The sequence below is a fragment of the Macaca thibetana genome, chromosome 17 (assembly GCF_024542745.1).
Source record: "Macaca thibetana thibetana isolate TM-01 chromosome 17, ASM2454274v1, whole genome shotgun sequence".
NCBI classification, from domain to species: domain Eukaryota; kingdom Metazoa; phylum Chordata; class Mammalia; order Primates; family Cercopithecidae; genus Macaca; species Macaca thibetana.
In genome coordinates, this window is record NC_065594.1 from 60,963,598 (window position 1) to 60,971,424 (window position 7,827).

Here is a 7,827-nt window from a genome sequence, read left to right on the forward strand (position 1 = left end):
GTTTTTGATGCATGCTAACTTTTTTAGTGTCTGAGCATCGAAGAGTTAGGTATGTGTTGTAGACTTAGCGGACTCAGCTAGTTTGTACCCGTCCTTTTTGGGAAGGCTTTCCAGATATTTAAAAGGACTTTGGTGTTGAGCTCTAAGCTGTATCTGCATTAGGGGAAACTCCAAGCCCAGTAATGCTGTAGTACTTGCAGGATCATAGAGGTAACGGCTTGATGGTCTTGGATAAAATTGAAAAAAAATTCTCTGCATCACCAGGCAGAAACTCTTCTTGTCCTTCTTTACTTTTTCCCGAACAAATGGATTGTCTCTCTGTTTTGAGCCATCTAGAGTTTGGGGTGGGATGAAATGGGCACCTCTGTAACCACAGCCTCTGGGACTGTGTTAGGTCTGACCTGGCGGCAGCACAGCCAAAACCCACTGTAACAACTACTGGCTACTGCCTGTGTTCACTTATGTCCCTGGGTCTCTACAAGCAGCAGGTAGTGAAGCAAGCCAGGCCTCTATCCTTTCCTTCAGGGTGATAAGTTCCCTTAGGCCCTGGGAGAGTCCAGTATTACCTTCTAGGAGCCAGGGACTGAAGTCATACAGCTTAGAAGTCTACCTGGTGTTGTATTACAGTGCTGCTGAGCTGGTACTCAACTATGGGAAAGAATTCTTCTCACTCTTTCCTCCTTTTTCCACAGGGAGAGGCACTTCACCTTATGGTAACCAACACCACAGGCTTATGGGGAGTACTGCAAGGCAATGAGAGCTGTTCCCTTGAGCCCCAAGTGCTCTTCAGTCGTCTTGTGATGAATGCTGTCAGGCCTAGGACTCACCCTTCAGTGCAGTGGACTCCTCTCTGTCCCAGGGCAGGTCCAGAAATGCCACCCAAGAGCCAAGGCCTTGAATTCAGGACCCCAAGAGTCTGCTTGGTGTTCTGACCTATTGTGGTCAAGCTGGTACGTAGGGTGCAAGACAAAGTCCCCTTTATTTTTCCCTCTTCTTTTCTCCAGCAGAAGGCGTCTCTCCTAGTAGCCAACACAGCTGGGATTGTGCTGAGTCTCACATGAAGCCTACATGTCGTGGAGTCTCACCCAAAGCCCACAGCATATGACATGAGTATCATTGCTGGTTATTCAGACCCCAAAGGCTCTTTAGTAAGTAGGTGATGGATCCTGCCAGGACTAGATTCCTTCCTGCAGGCAATGGGCTCCCTTATGGCCAGGATGTGTCTAGAAATATTTTCCAGGAACTAGGGCCTGGAAAGGGGGCCTCATGGCTCTGACAAATTTCTCTGGCCAGTATTCCAGTGATATACTGAATAAGAGTGCTGTTGGATTCAGTTTGCTATTATTTTATTGAGTATTTTTGCATCTTTGGTCATCAAGGATATTGGACAGTTGTTTTCTTTTTTTATTGTGTCTTTGCTAGGCTTTAGTATCAGGGCGATGCTGGCTTTTTAGATAACTTGGGAAATAGTGCATCTTCAAGTTTTTTGGAATAGTTTTAGCAGAATTGGTACCAGCTCTTCTTTGCATGTCCTATAGTATTTGACTATGAATCCAACTGGTACAGGGCTTTTGTTGATTGATTTTTTAAAAATACTGCTGCAGTTTCAGAACTTGATTTTGGTCTGTTGGGTTTCAATTTCTTTCCCGCTCAATCTTGGGAGGTTGTGTGTTTCTGAGAATTTATTTTCTCTATATTTTCTAGTTTGTGTGCATACAGGTGTTCATAACAGTCTCAGCATCTTTTGTATTTCTGTGAGATAGGTTGTAATGCCACCTTTGTTGTTTCTGATTATGCTTATTTTAAACTTTTCTCCTTTGTATTGATCTAGTTATTAGTCTATTGATCTTGTTTATTCTTTCAAAGACCCAACCTTTGGTTTCACTGACCTTAAATTTTGGGTCTCAATTTCATTCAGTTCTGCTCTGACTTTAGTGATTTTTTTTCCGCTACCTTTGGGATTACTTCTGTTTTTTTTCTAGTTCCTGTAGGTGTGACTTTAGATCATTAATTTGAGGTCTTTCTAACATTTTAAGATTGGTGATTTATACTTTAATCTTTCCTCTTAACACTGCTTTTCCTACAGTCCATAGATGTTGGTATGCCATTTCTCTGTTTTCAGTTATTTCAAATAACTTCTTAATTTGTGCCTTACTTTGTTGTTCACCTAAAAGTCATTCGGGAGAAAGTTGTTTAATTTCCATGCAATTGTGTGGTATTGGGAGATCTTCTTGGTAATCGTTTGTATGTTTCTTCCACTGTGGTACAAGAGTGTGGTTGGCATGGTCTTTCTTTCTTCCTTTCTTCCTTTCTTCCTTTCTTTCTTTCTTTTTTCTTTCTTTCTTTCTTTCTTTCTTTTTATTTCTTTTGTGTGCAGATGAGTCTGACAGGTGAAGTACTCTGTAGAAGTCTATTAGGTTCAATTAGCCAAATGTTGAATATAAGTCCAAAATTTCTTTGTTAGTTTCTGCCTTGAAGACCTCTTTAACACTGTCAGTGGGGCACTGAAGTCCCTTAATATTATTGTGAGGTTGTGTATGTCTTGTTGTGGGTTTAGAAGTACTTACTTTATAAATCTGGGTGCTCCAATGTTGGATGTGTATATATTTAGAATAGATAAGCCTTCTTGTTAATTGAACACTTTATTATTACATAATGCTATTCTTTATCATTTTTTATTATTGGATTAAAGTCTGTTTTGTATAATATAGTCATAGTGACCCCTGCTCATTTTTGTTTTCTTTTTCTTTTTTCTTTTGAGATAGAGTTTCACTCTTTTTGCCCAGGCAGGAGTGCAATGGCATGGTCTCAGCTCAATGCAACCTGCGCCTCCTGGGTTCAAGTAATTTTCCTGCCTCAGACTCCCAAGTAGCTGGAATTACAGGTGGCTGCCACACCCAGCTAATTTTGTATTTTTAGTAGAGATGGGGTGTCACCATGTTAGTCAGGCTGGTCTCAAACTCCTGACCGCAGGGGATCCACCCGCCTCGGTCTCCCAAACTGCTGGGTTTACAGACGTGAGCCACTGCACCCGGCCTTGTTTTCTTTTTATGTGGTAGATTTCTTTTTTTCTCAGTTTACATCAACCCATGTGAGACAGGTCTTTTGAAAATAGAAGATGGATGGGTCTTGTATTTTTATCCATCTTGCCACTGTGTGCCTTTTAAATGGAGGCATTTAGAGTATTTACATTCAAGGTTAATATTGATATGTGAGGTTTTAATCCTATCATGAAGTTGTCACTGGTTCCTCTGTAGTTTCTACTGTGCCATTGCTTTATAGGGTCTGTGGGCTATGTATTTTAGTATGGTTTTGTGATAGCAGGTTTCATTCTTTTATTTTCACATTTAGAACTCCCTTAAGGATCTATTGTAAGGCTTTTTTCTTGGTAACTATTCCCTTAGCCCTTGATTGTTGGGAAAAGGTCCTATTTCTCTTTTGATTATGAAGTTTAGTTTGGTAGGATATAAAAATTCTTGGATGAAATTTTTCTTAAAGAATGATGAAAATAGGCCCCCAATCCTTCCTGGATTGTAAGATATCTACTGATAAATCCACCGTTAGCTTGTTGGGGTTCCCTTTATACATGATCTAACCTTTTTCTCTAGCCGCCTTTAAGAATTTTTCTTTTACATTGACTTTGGAGAGTCTGATGACTGTATTCCTTGGTGATGTTTGTCTTCTACAGTATCTTGCAGGTATTCTCTGGATTTCTTGCACCTAGATACCAACCTCCCTAGGAAGAGTTGGAACATTTTTTTGGATTATTTGTTCACAGTATTTGTTTTTCTCCTTCTCTTTCAGCAATACCAAATAATTTTTAGGTTTGCTTACGTTGTATTACCGCAAATTTCTCAAAGACTTTGTATATTTTTAAAAATTGTTTAAAAATTTTTGTCTGATTGTATTCGTTAAAAAGACTCGTCTTCAAGCTCTTAAATTATTTATTTTTCTTGGTCTGACTGTGTTAGTTAAAAAGACTGGTCTTCAGGCACTTAAATTGTTTCTTTTTCTTGGTCCAGTCTATTGCTAAAGCTCTCAATTGTATTTTGAAATTCCTTAAGTGAGTTTTTCAGTTCCAGATGCTCAGATTTATTTCTTTTTAGAATGTTTATCTGCTTCATCATTTACTAGATTGCTTTAGAAGTTTCTTCATGTTAATTTTGTTTGTGTTGTCTTGGATCTTTTTGAGCTTCCTTGCAATCCATGCTTCAAATATTTATCTATGATTTCTCAGTTTCCATTTTGATTACATTGCTGGAGAGCTCCTGCAATCCTTTGGTGTGTCATTACATTTAGCTTTTTCATGGTGCCCAAATTCTTGTGCTGTTTCCTTCTCATCTTGGGACATTAACATTTGCAATTTTGTAATTATTTTCATACAGGTAGAATATTTTATTTTGGTTTTATTCCCTATATATTTTTTTTCTATTCCTTTCCCTCTTCCCTATAGGATGTGACTCTTGAGAATACTGAGCAGGGTCTTTTGGCTTTGTTTCTATAGCCCTATGCATGTCTGTCACCAGGTTTTATATTGGGCTGTGAAGTCTGACCTACAAGTCAATAGATGGTACTTATAGGTAACAGCCAGCTGCAGCCAATGTGGCTGAGATATACTTGATCTTGTTATTTAGATAACCTCTCTGTTTCCTCAGGAAATGGGCTGATTCATGAAGTACACAGTGGTCTTAGCTCTCTGCTTAGTCTTGGGGGACTGGGGCCAAGATAGGCAGGGCTGGCCTAGGCAGGTTCACCTACAGGTCCCCCAATTGCCAGCATAAGCACCAAAACTGAGGAAGAATTCAGTGGGTGGGTACCAAGCACCCACAAATGTGTCTAAATGTGGATCTAGGAAGCCTTTCTGGCCCCAAGTTCTCTCCACTGGGATGGTGGCTGGTCTAAACTCCTAATTTTAGAATAGTGAGTGCTCCAGATGCCTGGAGATCTGCCTGTATATCAAGGATAGAGTCCCCTCCATGCACCAGGATTTCTGCACGGGAAGTGTGGGGTAGCTCAGGCCACTATTTGAGGCAAACAGGTGCTCTAGATGCCTAGAGATGGGCCTGGGTTGGAGTAGAGAGGGCCTCTATGCAAGAAGATTTCTGCATAAGAAGAGTAGGGTGAGAGAGGCTGCCAATCCCAGTGAGTAGGTGCTCTGAATGCCTGGATCTCTGCCTGGGCTCACTGCACCACGATGCCGTGAGAACCTCACTACCCCATGATGTAAGCTCAGGAAGAGTGGGGCATATGAGACTGATGAACCAGATGAAAGATTACTCCAAATACTTGGAGGCCTGCCTGGGCATGAAGCAGAAAGCTCCTCCCTGAACCATGATCTATGATCTATGTCTAGGAAGGGTGGAGAAGATGAGGCTGTCATCCAGGCAAGCAAGTGCTCTAGATGCCTGGAGGTATACCTGGACATGGAACAGAGAGAACCCTACTCACTGCGATCTACATCCAGGAAGGGTGGGGTGAGTTGGGCTAATACAGCTGAGTGGTTGCTTCAAATGCCTGGAGATCTGCCTAAGCATGGAGCAAAGAGGGCCCCACTATACCTTGATTTATGTCCAGGAGGAGCGGGGCACCTCAGGCTGATGGTCTAGGCAAATGATGCTCCAAATGCCTGAATTTCAGCCTGGGGTTAGAGCAGAGGGGGTCTTGATGCACCACTATCTCAGGGAAGCAGGCTGGTAAACCAGTAATAGCACATGCAGACCAGGTCAGCACAAACTAACCCTGGTGGCAAGTCTTGTTGCCCAGCCAAAATTGCAGCTGTAGCAGCTCCCTTTTGCCCTAGGTTTCTGATGAGGGAGAGCAGAATTCAAAGACACATTTCATGTTAGTTTATTTGTTCTTATAATACTATATTTTATTCTATATTAAATGAGAATGAAAATAGTAAATAATGACTCAATGTAGTATCAATTAAATATTGTAATAAAAATGCTTACACAAGTGATCGACAAAAACAGACACTAAATAAATATTGGCAATTATTATTTGCTGGGTCCTCACTGAATTTTCGACTTTTGTTCTTTCCTCTAGGCCCAGTCTTGCTTACATTCTGTTTAAAACTGGGTTAACCTAGCAGTAGTGTGCTATTCATTTGAGAACATAGAAAATAGGAATACACATTCAGTGTATTCAGTATTCAGTACAAATAATTCCTAATCCTAAACACAGAAATTTACGATAAATTATACTTAATAAACACCACGAGTCATGCCAAACCCAGCCTTATTTTTGTTCCCTATCATGACACTAGGGAGACATCTGGCTCTTGAATAGCTCAGTGACACTGACATTTCTGGCTTAGAATTCATTTCCATTAAAAATCATGTTCATATTATTTAAAATAATATGCTGTGACTTTTGGGATCAGCAAAATTATTACTGGTTAAATACAAAAGCGAGCCCATAAATATGCAAAATAAAATTAATATTATTTTTACATGGCAATCCTTTATGATATTTCCGTGGCATATAATTTAGAAGCAGAGGACATGTTCTAACAGAAGGAAAGGGTGCCCTCTTGTGTTTTAGTTAAAAGTGAACAATTTGCTAACATATCTCTCCAACTTATATTTATTAGATTCTCAACTGATAATAGTTTATAGAATAAAGATTAGACTAAGAAAAAAAGAAAGAAAAAATGAAAGCTACTAGTAGTATAAGGTGTTAAGAAAGCATACTGTATTTATGATGCATTCTTCTTGAGTTTAAATGTAGAAAAGTGTTGGATGAAATATTGTCAATCGATGATCATCTCCTTTTCTATCACCTAATGAAATACAGTTAATCTATCTGTGGAGTTTGCCTCAAGCTTGGAATTGCTTAACATTTATAATAATATTACAGATGTCATTGTCTAAAAATATGTAGATATGAAAATTTTATCACAAAATTTTGATTGTATACATTTCCTTCAAACTGATTTTTTCAATATTTTTAGTAATAATTTTAGCCAGATTAAATTAGAACACAATATAAATTACTCTTTATGCATTTAAAATATTTCACCAGATATTTCATGCATTTCTATGTCCCATTTTATTCGAATCAATAATAATATAATGTATTGTCAATTTTCTCCCTAAATTGAATATATTTCTCTGCAGTTTTCTCCAGAGGGATTTGCAGAGACAGGATGCTATGAAATTACCTCTCCCATGCCCTCCTCAGTACTAAGGCTGAGGTACCTGTCTACATCAAAAGATGATTAGTACAAATCAGATGACTTAGCCAGGTGATTCTTTACACCATCTCCTATTATGAGTTGAATTGTCCCTTTCCCCAAATTCATATATTGAGTTTCTAACATTCAGCTTCTCATTTAAAGATAAGATTTTTTAAAAGGTGATTAAAGTAAAATGAGGTCACTGATGTGGGCCTAGTCCAATAGGACTGATATTCTTAGAAGAAAAAAAGATTATGACACAGACAGAAGAAAGACCATGTAAAGGCACAAGGAGAAGACAGCCATTTACAAGCCAAGAAGCGAAGTCTCTGAAGAAACCAACCCTGCTGACACCTTGCTCTTGGACTTCTGGCCTCCAGATCTATGAAGAAGTAAATTTTTGTTGTTCAAGCAACCTGAATTGGTTTACTTTCAAATGGCAGCCCCAGCAAACTGATAGGTCCGCAGAGTTCTTTTTCTTTCCACAATGTAAAAGTTTTAAATTCATTTTTTCAGAAAGCATTACTTCCACCTCAATTTTGAGCTCCAATAAACAAAATTTAAACATCAAATGGTGATAAACAGTATAAACTTGCATCTAATACATGATAAACTAATATTAGCAATAACTTTTTTTTTATTGTACT